The following is a 14067-nucleotide window of genomic DNA, read 5'->3' as shown; positions in this document are numbered from 1 at the left end:
CAAGCTAGAGCCGAACGTTTCGAAATGGTTCGAGCGTTTCATGCATGTCGTATGGAGGAAACCCAAAGCGTCTCATCTTATGTCCTAAAGATGAAAAGCTACATCGAAAAGCTTCGTAGGTTGAATTGTCCCGTGTCTAATGAGTTGGCTACGGATTTGATCCTCAACTCTTTGACCAAAAGGTTTGAAACCTTTGTCATGAATTATAACATGAATGGATGGGACAAAAGCATTGGTGAGCTTCACGCAATGCTAAGAACGGCCGAAGCGGGAATGGGTAAAAAGGTTTTACCCGTTCTAACAATCGATGAAGGGAAAAGGGGACATAACTCCAAACCCAAAGCAAGTGTTGCTAAGGGCAAGGGCCACGTCCAAGGAAAGGGAAAGAGGAAAGCCATCACGCCCTACAAACCGAAGGAAAAGAAGCAAAAGGTTGCGACGCAAGATCCATGCTTTGAGTGTGGAGAGATAGGTCATTGGAAAAGGAATTGTCCGACCTATCTCAATGCATTAAAAGATAAGAGGGATGCGGGGCATACCTCAGGTATTATCTTTACTATATATGTTGAACTGAATGTTATTTCTTCAAATACATGGGTACTTGATACCGGATGTGGAACTCACATTTGCAATTTGTTGCAGGGGTTCAAAAGAAGTAAACAACTCAACAAAGGGGACATTAGTCTCTTTATGGGCAATGGAGCAAAAGTTGAAGTCCAAGCTCAAGGAGACTACATGTTAAAGCTTCCAAGTGGTTTGGAAGTAATTTTGAAGAATGTTTTGTATGCTCCTAAGTTAAGGAGAAACATTATTTCCGTGTCCCTTTTAAAACAATGTGGCTTTGATTTTAAATTTATGGATTATGATATTCATGTTTTGATGAATGGCATATTTTATTTTAAAGCTATACCCATGAATGGTATATATGAAATAGATCAAAGTGGTATGTCACATAGTAGTTCAATGTACAATGTCAACACCAAGAAACTCAAGAAGGACTTGGGTGATCCCTATCTTTGGCATTGTCGCCTTGGACATATAAGCAAGAATCGCATGCAAACTCTTCGCAAGAGTGGTATTCTAGAAACAAATGAGTATGATTCATTTGATGTATGTGAATCTTGTTTACAAGGCAAAATGACAAAGCAACCCTTTAATAAAACTTTTGAAAGGTCAAAAGAATTATTGGGTATCATACATTCGGATGTATGTGGTCCTTTTAGACCAATGACTAGGAATGGTGAAAGATACTTCATTACCTTTATTGACGATTATAGTCGATATGGTTATGTGTACTTAATGAAACACAAAGATGAAGCTTTTGAAATGTTCAAAGACTTCAAAGCTGAAGTAGAAAGACAACTCAAGACCACAATCAAAGTACTTCGTAGTGACAGAGGAGGTGAATACCTAAGTGATGTTTTTCAAGATCATCTTAAGAGTTGTGGAATTATTTCACAACTTACTCCACCTGGAACACCACAACATAATGGTGTGTCTGAAAGGAGAAATCGTACCCTATTAGATATGGTTCGATCGATGATGGCTAGAAGCAGTTTACCTCTATCATTTTGGGGCTATGCTTTACTTTCCGCTGTTCGCATATTGAATATGGCTCCAACCAAGAAAGTGGAGAAGACACCTTTTGAAATATGGCATGGAAAGGCTCCATCGCTATCATTCTTAAGAGTTTGGGGTTGTGAAACTTATGTAAAGCAATACACCCCAAACAAATTAGAAGTCCGATCCACTAAATGTATCTTTATAGGTTATCCTAAAGATGATATAGGATATTACTTTTACGACCCTAGTGAGCAAAATGTTATTATTGCTCGAAAGGGTAAGTTCTTGGAAACTAAGTTCCTTGAGGAAGGAACTAATAGTAGAACAGTGAAATTTGATGAGGATCAAGAATCACAAGATGATACACAATTGGTTGATACTAGCACTCAACAAGAGGTTGTTGAAAGTGATCAAGTGGTTGATCAAAACACACAAAACGTTCGCAGATCTGGTAGAGTTAGCAATCCACCTGAAAGATATGGATTTTTTGTAGAAGGTTGCTACGTGGTAGATTCTGATGAACCAACCACATACCGTGATGCAATGTCCAAGAATGATTGTGACAAATGGCTTGAAGCCATGAACGTTGAGATGCAATCCATGTATGACAACCAAGTTTGGGAATTGGTTGAACTACCACTCAACTCCAAAGCTGTTGGAAGTAAGTGGGTTTTCAAAAGAAAAACTGATATGCATGGAAACTTGGATACTTATAAAGCAAGACTTGTAGCTAAAGGTTTCACTCAAACTCAAGGGGTTGATTATGATGAAACTTTTTCGCCTGTGGCAATGCTAAAGTCTATTAGGATATTATTTGCCATAGCTGCATATTATGATTATGAAATTTGGCAAATGGATGTCAAGACCGCTTTCCTAAATGGATATCTTGAGGAAGATGTCTATATGGCTCAGCCTGAAGGTTTTGTCGATCCGAAACATCCTAATAAAGTATGCAAGTTAAAGAAATCAATCTATGGATTGAAACAAGCATCTAGAACTTGGAATCATCGTTTTGATGAAGAAATCAAAAATTTTGGATTCATCAAGAACGCTGATGAGGCTTGTGTGTATAAAAAGGCTAGTGGGAGTATAATTACCTTCTTAGTATTGTATGTCGATGACATTCTACTATTTGGAAATGACATTCCAACCATGGAAAGCGTTAAGGCTTGGCTTGGAAGTAGATTTTCCATCAAGGATCTTGGTGAAGCTGCCTATATTTTGGGAATAAAGATCTATAGGGATAGGTCAAGGCGCTTGATAGGTTTGAACCAAAGTACATACATTGATAAAATCTTGAAAAGGTTCAAGATGGAAAACTCCAAGAAAGGTTTTGTACCTATTCAAAGAGGGACTATATTGAGTTCAGCTCAATGTCCAAGCTCAAAGGGTGAGCAAGAAACAATGAAACAAATCCCATATGCTTCTGCTATAGGATCCATCATGTATGCGATGATATGTACTAGACCGGATGTGTCATGCGCTTTGAGCATGACAAGCAGATACCAACAAAATCCAGGAAACAGTCATTGGATGGCTGTTAAGAACATATTGAAATACCTTAGGAGAACTAAGGATATGTTTCTGATATATGGATCTGGTGAGGAGGAACTCGCTATAAAAGGTTACACGGATGCGAGCTTCCAAACTGATCGAGATGATTCTCGATCACAATCTGGGTATGTGTTCACTCTTAATGGAGGAGCTGTCTCTTGGAAGAGCTCAAAACAGGAAGTGGTAGCATTGTCCACTACAGAATCAGAATACATCGCCGCTTCATTGGCAGCTCAGGAAGCTGCATGGTTGAAGAAATTCATTACTGATCTAGGGGTGGTCTCTTCCATTCAAGACCCCCTAGAAATCTTTTGTGACAACGAGGGTGCGATTGCACAAATCAAGGAACCTCGTTCGCACCAAAAGACAAGGCACATAGAGCGGAGATTCAACTACATAAGGGATGAAGTTGAAAAGGGAAAGATATGTATTCGCAAAGTTGGAACTGATCAAAATCTTGCGGATCCATTCACGAAGCTCCTAGAAAGACCGAAACATGAGCGTCATGCGAGTGGCTTAGGACTTCGATATTCTAGTAATTGGATTTGATCTATTTTGTATTAAAGTTTAAAAGACTTTTGTAATTTAACTCTTTTATATGATTATGGAATCTTGAGTTAAATTCTAATTTTGCATGTTTAATCCATGAATAAGTTATCTTATTCTAAAAGTCCGTAGTCGATCACATTTGTGGGAACAAATATGAAGCAAGACTATTATGAACTAGGATTGGTGGATATTCATAAGGAATGAATATAGAACATAGGTATGCTGCCAAGGTTCATAGATATTTGTGGGATACAAATATTGGACTGACCCGCTCTCAATATTACTACATGGAGTCAATTGACCTGATCATTAGTAATTTTGAGTAAAGGAGAATTTCATATTATCCTTAGACCTGAGATGTATACTGGGTCTTGATTTTCACCAAGTATTACACTTTGACTCTCCCCTTCGCTATTCGTAAAAGATGGTACATAAGGATGAGCTCGGGTGGAGTATAAAGTGATAGTGAGAGGCGTATACAGTCAAGAAGGAATTTGTTCCTCTTATGTGTTGAGAGTTTAGATGTCTAAGGCCTGATAAAGTTGAATTGTAAAGAGAATGATCACCTATGTCTCTTAGATCCAACATGACATCTAGTAACAAAGGGATATAATGATAGATTCACCTAAATCATATCAAGTAAGGGACTTGAAGGGATGATGTTATTGAATGGCACTTCGTCAAACACATTAGGGGTGGTGAACTGTTGTTAGGCAGTATTCACCACTTGCATTAATTTTCTATGTATCTCGTGCAAGTGGGAGATTGTTGGAATTACGTATGCCCGAGACACATACTTATACTAATGTGGCTAACTGTGTTTGATCCAAGTCGGGTCATACCCAATAACAAGCTAGACAACACCAAATGTATTCTTTAATGATTTGATCATTTAAACGAATACCGAACACTACGTGTTTAGAAAATTGGTTTTCTAAACAAACACACTTGATAATTTAAATAAATTATCTGGATAATTTATTTATATAAATTAATTATTTAATTGGTTAAATAATTAAGATAGCATGCATGATTTATAAAATTATTTTTATAAAGTATAAGATGGAGATGGAGATGTTTTAATTGTTAAAACAAAAACAAAAAAAAAAAAAAAAAAAACAAAACCGGCCACCCATGTGGGTGGTGGTTTTACCCAATCAAATGCCTTGTCTCCATGTGATGACAAGTTGATTTATCTCCACATCCAAGACATGCAATTGTATCTTTAAATTTTGAATTTTTCAAGTGTTGAATTAAGTTCATACTCTCTCTCTCCCTCTCAAAACTCACGGCCCCTTTTGGGCAGAAAATTGGGAGTCTTTGGGAGCTCATATAGTGTTCATAAATCCTAGCAATTACTTGGTGTTGTCACAAATAGCTTGGGGTATCACACTCTTGAGGTCTTCTTCTTTGGAGGCTTGTCATTCATCCACCATCTCCTTCAACAAATCACTTGTTCTTCTAAAGGTAGAAGAAGGTACAATTTACATTTGTGAGCATCTTGTTCTTGTAATTTTGATCCTTGTTCTTTGGGTTTTAGTTTTAACATAATGGTATGTTCATAACAAGTTTTAAAATCTAAGCTTCCGTTGCGTTTTCATGTTAAATATGGTTAACTTGAACTTTGATAATCTTGTATAAAACCCAACAGGCATATACCCCTATTTTGCCCTTGGGGGCATCGTACACCGTCTGGTGTGGCTCCGGAAACTCAGGCTCGAACGGCTCGAGCATGAACTTCTGGACGATGTACCGGTAAAGCTCGATGGGAAGAGCACACTGGCATTCGCCAGCAGTGCTCTTATCGTCCTTATCGGACGTAGACGTCGGGTTCTCGACATACAAGTCAGACTCCTCGACGATAGCTTCTGGATCATGAGTAGACGACATGTTTTGGAGGTAAAGAACGAGTTCAGGAGAATGCTCGACAGAAAAGAGTATTCGCCGGAAATCGCTTAGAAGGAGAAGAGAGAAGTGAAAGTGTGGATCACCAAGGACCCTCTCCTCCTTTATATACTCATCGCAATGAATGCGATGAATTTAATGCGGAGGAGAGAGAAAAGAGCTGGTGTAATGAAACTATGACACGTGGAAAAAGCAAGCTGGCAACAGCTGTTGACGGGACGCGCGCCGTAAAATCCGCACCCACGCGCCCAAAAAATTGCGCCCACGCGCCTGAAAAAGCCTCTGGAATGACCATGTACTGTCACGTCGCCATAACTTCCTGTACGTCCTGAAACTGTCAGAAGAAACCGTCGGACGACGTTTCAACAGTTTGGACTGTTCTTATCCTTTCACCAACTCTTCAAATTTCAAAAAGATTCAAAAAGATTCAAAAAAGATTCAAAAGTAAGCGGGACTATACCCCTTACCTTGGCAACTAAGTAACTATAAGACAGGTGCGAGTACAGTGTTAAGGCAAAACCCTTCACATACTTAGCACCTGTAGGGAATTGAAGCCAAGAATACTTCGGCAACCAAGTAACTATAAGACGGGTGCGGGTACAGTGTCAAGGCAAAACCCTTCACATACTTAGCACCCGCAGGGAATTGAAGCCAGGAATACATTGGAAGTAAAGTAACTATAAGACGAGTGCGGGTACAGTGTCAAGGCGAAACCCTTCACATACCTAGCACTCCGCAGGGAATTGAAACCAAGAAGGATCTTCTGGGCCATGCTTGCGGAAACGGGAATATCATCCCCGCATAGCGGGAACGTCGAGAACTAGATTGTTGGAAGCTCCAAGATGGAATTGGTTGTTTTAACATAATTGATCATTATGTTCAAAACTACCAAAACCTCATGGAAAATCTACACAAGTGGAACTCAACGCTCCTGACTTGCGAGGAGGTTACAGACCTACCCGCATCATACCCAAATATCAAGCAGAAAAGTCGGGAATTTCTGCGTGACATTAGGGAAACCGCGGGAAGAATCCCCACGGACAACCTTAAAACTAAATCCTTTTCAAAACCCCTTGTTTAAGTCCAAAGTTCACCTCATTAACAATTCATGAGAAGAACATTGGACTGGGGGGACTTGAAGAGGTAGGTCCCAGCAGAGCCCAATTGGACCCGCAAGACTCACCTTGAAGAGGGACGTTTGCGCAAGGACCAACTGGTTCCGCAGGACCCACCATGCTCAGAGATGAAGACCTTACGCGCAGTACGCCAGCTGTTCACGCAGGGAAAGCCTCCCAATGGTGAAGTACCCCGCCTGTACCCGCAACTGCGGATACAAGCCATCAGGGAAGGCTACCCGCACTAATAGCAAGGCTACACGCACAAGGCACTAAATAATTCAGTGTCACCTGAATGAATGAGCAAGGCGGGAATACTCCCGCCCAAATGAGCCAGTCCGTATGCTTCTGGAAGATCTTTTGTACTATACCTGCCAAGGTATGGACAAAACAGACAAGATCTGACCAAAGCAGCCCATGAACCAATCACAGGGTGACAGCTCACCGACAAACAGTACGAGGAGCATGCTCTAGTACTGTTTGTCACTATTAGCCGTTGCCTACTCACCAACCCTTGTCGTGGCACGCACATAGCCTGCAGTTGGTGGAAAAGGAATAGTACACAGCCGGCCTGGTCACTATCAGCCGCTGCCTACCCACCAACCAGCATGGCACGTGCGTAGCCCGTAGTTGGTAGAACAGGAATATTATACAGCTGGCTATACCTGCTTGGAAACCTACCTTCGGCTATAAATACTCCAACACCTTGGAACGGTAGGAGGATCTGGTATTTTACCTTCACTAGCTATTTCTCTCAATATACACTTATATTCAGAGCAATCTAGTCTGATTCTCACGCCGGAGGGTGGTCACAAGGAGGAACCCCTCCCCCCCCCTTCTCAGTGACGAGCTCACGGTGTCTGTTTTGCAGGTCATCTGAAGAACATCCTTCTTTGCCGGACCTAACCCTCGTGGGAAACATTACTTAACTCCCAGATTATCCATAATCTACTCGGGGTCACTTAGTGTTTCTTCAGGTACCCAACTCAATTCCAATAACTTCATATCTAACAGGTCTTGTATTGCATAGGAGGCGACTTGTTAGCTAGGTGGAAATGGGTAAACACATACTCAGAATAGCAAACACATGGTACCTGAAGGGTCTGGTAACCACACCAAATTTGTGACTCAATTGTGACTCGTAAACAATGATTTATCTCCCTTTATCTGCATGAAGCTGCAGTGTTACCCTCAGACTCAGTTTTACAAAAGGTAAATAAAAATATTAAACCAGTTTAATAATAGATGAGAAACTACTAAAGATGTTTCCTCATTATTTGTGCCTCCCGCAACTTAAACCGTATGCTATTATAAATATAATCATAAAACAAAGTCACCAAGCAAAACTTGCAGCAATCAATCAACTCTTAGCTCAAAAAATATTCCATCACCATATAAAAATAATAAAAATGAATATAAATGATCTAATAGATAATTAAAGAGCCAAGCTCGAGTTTGAAGAGTAACTCTTGAGCTGCGCTCGAGCTTTAAAAAAGGGGAATGAAATAAGCAGACCTCTAACCTAGTTAAGCTCGGGCTCAGCTCGTTTATAGCCCTAACTCCGTCTAACAATGAAAAAACAAATCCATTTTTTCTAAATCTAGTCGTAAGGTTTAACAAATTGATCATCTCTTACATAAATTAACCAATATCACTATATCAGACATTCAAATGTTATATAAACTGAATTAAATAGCTCAGAACAAGTTAATCTGTTAACTTACAAAATTTCATATATTAAGGAAAATTAACCGGATTGTAAAGTAACTCAAAAAAATAAAAATAAAAAACAATTCATAGTTTTTATCACAATGGAGTGAAACCTAACAAAATTACATAAATTAACCTTTGGAAGAGGCGAATGAGCAGGATCAGGCACGTTCCTGCCCAATCGAGGTCATTTATCCATATTGATGATCCTATGCGTTTCCATCAGGTAACACGAAGTACAATATTGAGATCTGGACAAATGTATAGATCAAATCACCGTTAGAGATTTATCATGAGATAAACGAATAGCTAGAGAGCAAAATTAGGGTTCCAATAACACCATTACCATTGCAGATTAACTCACCTGTTAGATTCAAGAATATCACCACATGAGGCGGCTCAACCTCCCACTGTCAACTTGTTTAATTACTCTTACCAAAACCCAAAACCATAATGCACGCAGTTGTAGCTTAGTAGTCAAAACCTTCAGGCTTTGCAAAATAAAAGACATATGATGGGAGTGAAGATGAATCGTAGGCGGTTGGGGTAATAGAGAGAGAGAGAGGGAGAATGGTTTGTAAGTTTTGAGTTTCAACAATAGAAAGAGGTCTGATTCAAAGTATTTCATAAAATCCAATCCCCGCCAAATTTTGAGTTTCAACATTTGTGGCTTCTTATTGCAATAAGGTTGGTACAATAGGCTTACTTCTTTGTACAACTCTTATTTTTCAACTTAACCTTCTCTCTCTTATATCCATTATATATAGTAATATATATATATATGCGTCACTACACTTTTTTTTACACAAAAAAAATTACGATAATGAACATATAAATATTATATATATAGCTTTATATATAAGGCTCTCGGTCATAGTATTTCCAGAGTAGGGTCTCCCCAATTTTCCTCAGTTTATTGGCGGTATCCACCAATTCATCCCCATAGTGACGGAGCTCTGTCGTCATTTCCGGTGTCATGGTGGGGTAGTTTGCGGTTTCAGCCTGGAATGGTGCATAAGGATTTGACGTCATTGTTTGATATTGCCAATCGTTTGTCCACCATTCTTCCATTTGAGCTTGACTGATGATGTCATCAGGGAGCATGGTATTATTTGGATCCTGGGATGATATATTAGGGTTGCTGGAGCTTCCTGCACCTATATCGTTGAATGCTGGTTGGAAGATTTCACATTCATCTAGGCATCTGCCTAGTCTATCTTGCATTGGTATTGTTGACATAGGTGGTGGTAAAGTTGGTGGTGGTTCAATTGGTTGTGGTTGAGTTGGTTGTTCAGGTTGTGGTTCAGTTGGTTGTTCGAGTTGTGGTTGAGTTGGTTGATTGACTGTGATTTTTCCTTTCTTATTTCTTCTCAATCCTCGTTGCCAGTCTTTGAGCCTTCTTCTTCTTTTAGGCTTTGGTTTTTCTACAGGTTGGGCTTGAAAGATCATGGGTTTAGGTTGTTGTTGACTACATTCTCCTTCTTCTATATCCGTGGAGTTAACCGATATGTGTTCAAAAGCATCAACTAGCTCACTCATGCTGTTAATCAAAAATTATAAAACAACGAACTCCAAACGAGAATAGTACTTATTTTTACATGTGGTTAAAATCTTATTTTTTTTGGTTAGCACATTGGTTAATGCATGTATTTCATAACTCTTAATTTTAAGAATAGGTATTATTAAAATACCCATATTGCTTAAACCAGTGGCTCTGATACCACTTCAGCTGTCACAGCCCCCGACCCATATACCCTGAGAAGGGAGCCGTGAACATTGATTGGTGGTACGGTGTTTATTAAATTATTTTGCAGCGGAATATTTCATCAGAACCGTAGTTAGGAAAAATGATCAGAGTTATAAAAACACCATATTTATTATTATGATAAACCGGGAATTTAATCCCTTTTGATACAAACATAAATTTTATAGGGTTAAACCCTAATTTACAAAACACGTTTCTTTATTATGGTGACAAGCCACTTATTTAAGCTAGAAGCCCGCAGGCATCATTCATTTGTCTCTAACAAGTCACCTGAAACATGTTTAAAATATTTGATCAGCAAGAAATACTGGTAAGTACATTCATTTGTAAATGACACATTTTACAGTTACAGCATTAAGATGTTTTTACACCTGCCTGCTTACAAATTACCGAAAGGTACTTGTCACTCGACCGTATCTATGACTGTGGTCATATTACTTATTGGCTAACACTTGTCCAATAAGTAACGTCTAATAGCCCAGTAGGCAAGCCTTGTATACAAAACCCCACAATACCAGTAGTAACCATCCCGTAAGTTTACAGAGACTTAATCACTGTAATGTATTTAAAATACTTTATAAATACATTTGAAAATATTTAGACAATCTATCATGGGTTTTGTAGGTTTTGAAATCACCATGACAGTGTCAGAAAAATAGTAAGTCTACGCGATGCGAGCGTGCGAAGTGCAAAGTGCGCCATCAAAGCGCCACATTGCGCCCATCGCCCGTGCCCGTGCCCGAGCCCGTGTTCGTGCGCGTTCTGGTGCTTCTCACCCTCCGCTAGGACAACTGGGTGTGATTTGTCTTATAAGAACATTAACATATAAATTTTCTTTCTTATAAAGAACTCACTAGTTTTATAATCTAGCGATGTGGGACAAGAAACTTACAAACCTATTTATACTAAGGTGGAAGCCTCTCCTTTTCTTTCATCCACCAATGTGGGATGGGATTTGCCTTCTTCTATTTCCTTTACTTTTTCTTTTATGGTTTGTTATAGTTAGCAAATCATGTTTCATGTGAATATTGTATCCACCTTCCGTTGCTTGACCAAGACTTATGATATTGCATTGTAGGCTCGGAATGTAGTAGACATCAGTCAACAGGCGTTGCTCCCCTGTTTTCCCTTCAATTAAGACTGACCTTTTACCCCGAATATCAATACAAGATTCATCTCCAAACTTCACCTTTCCCATGACTTTTTCATTCAGTTCATAAAAATACGCTTTATTACCCGTCATATGATTTGATGCGCCGTTGTCGAGATACCAAACATCTTTCTCCATCAGTTCGGCTTCGAAACGCTTTGGAATCACCCCGTCTTCATTTAAAAAAACCGTTTTCTGATCATCTTTTATCATAAATAAAGATGAATCAAAATCATCAACTTTGTTTAAATTAGATTCTTCCTTTTTCTTCATACGTTCCAGATACGTAGACGCAAAGTGACCGAACTCATCACAATGGTAACACTGAACCTGTGACATATCCTTCCTTCTCCATTGACGATCCTTCGATCTTCTTTGACCCGTATACCTTGACCCACGATGTTGAACATCTTGGTTGTCACAACCATCTTGATCCTCATCCTCTCGGTCTTGACCTCCGGTTTCCCGGCCTTTTCCACGTCCATGTGAACTCGGAAAACCCTTAAATCGGCTACCGGAATGATCATACGAATTGCCTTTGTAATTACTTTCTGACCGATTGAAAAGTAACTAACCTTGTGAATTTGAAGCGCGTTATCTCCCTTGTAGATGTTCCTCGAATGCCTTAAGTCTTCCAACATCTTCAAACATAAAACTATCAAGATCAACACTTTGCCTGATTGAGGCTATAAGTTGAAAGTACTTATCTGGAACCGCATCTAGTAACTTTTTCACCAAGACCTAGACTCATTGCCTTTGAAACCATATCTGTCATTTTTCCTGCAAACTCGTGAACAATCTCGTTTTCCGCCATCTTGAGTTTCTCAAATTCACTTTTCAACGTTAGTAGTTGAGCCTTTTGAACTCGCTTGGACCCAACATACCGTTCCTTTAAAGCCTTCCATATTTCCCGGGCATTCTTGTATTGAGCAATCTGAAGAAGAATATCACCTTCTATTACTTGAAGCAAAAACACTCTTGCCGTTTTATTCTTCTTCGCATCAATAACTGCACCCTCACTCGATTGAACAACTTCCCGTAACTCTTGATCATCTAAGATCGCTTCCACCACAATCGCCCATCTGATGTAATGAGTTCCGTTCAGCTTTGGAACCTGTAATGTTTCCCCCCCCCCACCCCACTCGCTTTGGGTTGGATTATCGACTATTCTTTGTCAACTGCCGTTGACGGTTTTGAACCCCTTTGCTCCACTACATTAGAACGAATACAAACCAATCAATCCTGAACAACTTTTCAGAAGCGAACACGCTTGCTTAAACCTTGGTTAAAACCTAACTCGTTTTAACCCAATAAAATACAAACACTAAATTGAACCGATCTATTCAAGCCAATAACAATACCCGGCAAGAGTAGTTAAACTTACTTGTTTAACCGAAAAAAAAAAGAACTCTAGCTTGTTGACCCAAGAAAAAATAATTATTAACCAACTTGTTAAAATTATTTTGTTAAAATTCTCGTCACCAAAGTAAGCCCACTAGATCTTGAATTCTTTTTTTTTCTCTCTTTCGTAACCAGCTATCACAATAGAGAACTTCTTCTCCTTTAATTGCAAATAACTTCAACAAAAAACAAAGTAGCACGTCTCTTTGTCCAAGCAAAAATAAATAGCCACGAATCTGGAAACCCTTCTCAGATCCGATTTCCAAAATCCCGAAAAACGGAATCCTCTTCTTCTTCTTTTTAAGACTGATGCCACTGCTGTAACTTACCGAGCAACCTGTCACCACCGGCTGCTGATTCGAAACTCCGCGTTGGTTCTTCCGATTGTTGTTGCCGGACAAAAACAACTACAACCCACCGTAACAGGTCCTACTAGCTTTTGCTAGTTAAAAGAAACTCTGATTCGAAAACCCAACTCGTTTCCGATATGGGCCGATGATAGCTCCTCCTCAAGCCACCAATCGCCTCCGACCGATTATCGATATCTTGAACTTGGCTCTGATATCAATTCAAGTCCCGAATCGATAATCAAACACGAACTAAATGAATAACTCTCGTTTTATATTAATCAGAAAATCTCACTCTTAAAACTGATTACAACTCTATCAACCCCTAACTCGGTTTGACTCTTGATGAACCCTAACTCGGTTACACCAACTTCACATCTCTAATGTCTAACCATAACTCAGTTTATATAGACAAACCTAACTTGTTAGCCAAGACATTTACCAAATATAATAAAACCCTAATTCTTGGATTGGGCCTTACACTTGGGCCAAACAATAATTGAGGCAACAATATATGCTTCAAACTTTTGTGATCAGTGTATATTGTGAACTTTACACCATACTAGAAAATGTCGCCATAGTTTCAATGCGAAAATTATAGCGCCTAATTCCAGATCATGTGTAGTGTAATTCTTTTCATGAACCTTTAATTGTCTCGAAGCATAAGAAATAACTTTCTTTCCTTGCATTAAACACATCCCATACCCGTGTGCGAAGCATCACTATATATGATAAAGTTATCCAGTCCTTCTGGCAAGGCCAAGATAGGTGCAATGGTTAACTTTTGTTTAAGTTTTTCGAATGCTTCTTCTTGTTTTGGTCCCCATTCAAACTTAATTGATTTCCTAGTGAGTGAAGTTAATGGGACATCTATTCTAGAGAAATCTTGAATAAATCTCGGGTAGTCTCCGACTAATCCTAGAAAACTTCTGACTTGAGTCGGTGTCTAAGGTTTCTCCCATTTCGTAATTGCTTCAGTCTTCGCTTGGTCTACTTGAATACCTTTCT

The sequence above is a fragment of the Bidens hawaiensis genome, unplaced genomic scaffold (genome assembly GCF_021521415.1).
Source record: "Bidens hawaiensis isolate Kalapana, Puna unplaced genomic scaffold, B.hawaiensis_p1.1 tig00025172_1, whole genome shotgun sequence".
In the NCBI taxonomy this organism is placed as follows: Eukaryota; Viridiplantae; Streptophyta; class Magnoliopsida; order Asterales; family Asteraceae; genus Bidens; species Bidens hawaiensis.
The sequence above is the reverse complement of the archived record's forward strand: the minus strand, read 5'-3'. Positions refer to the sequence as shown.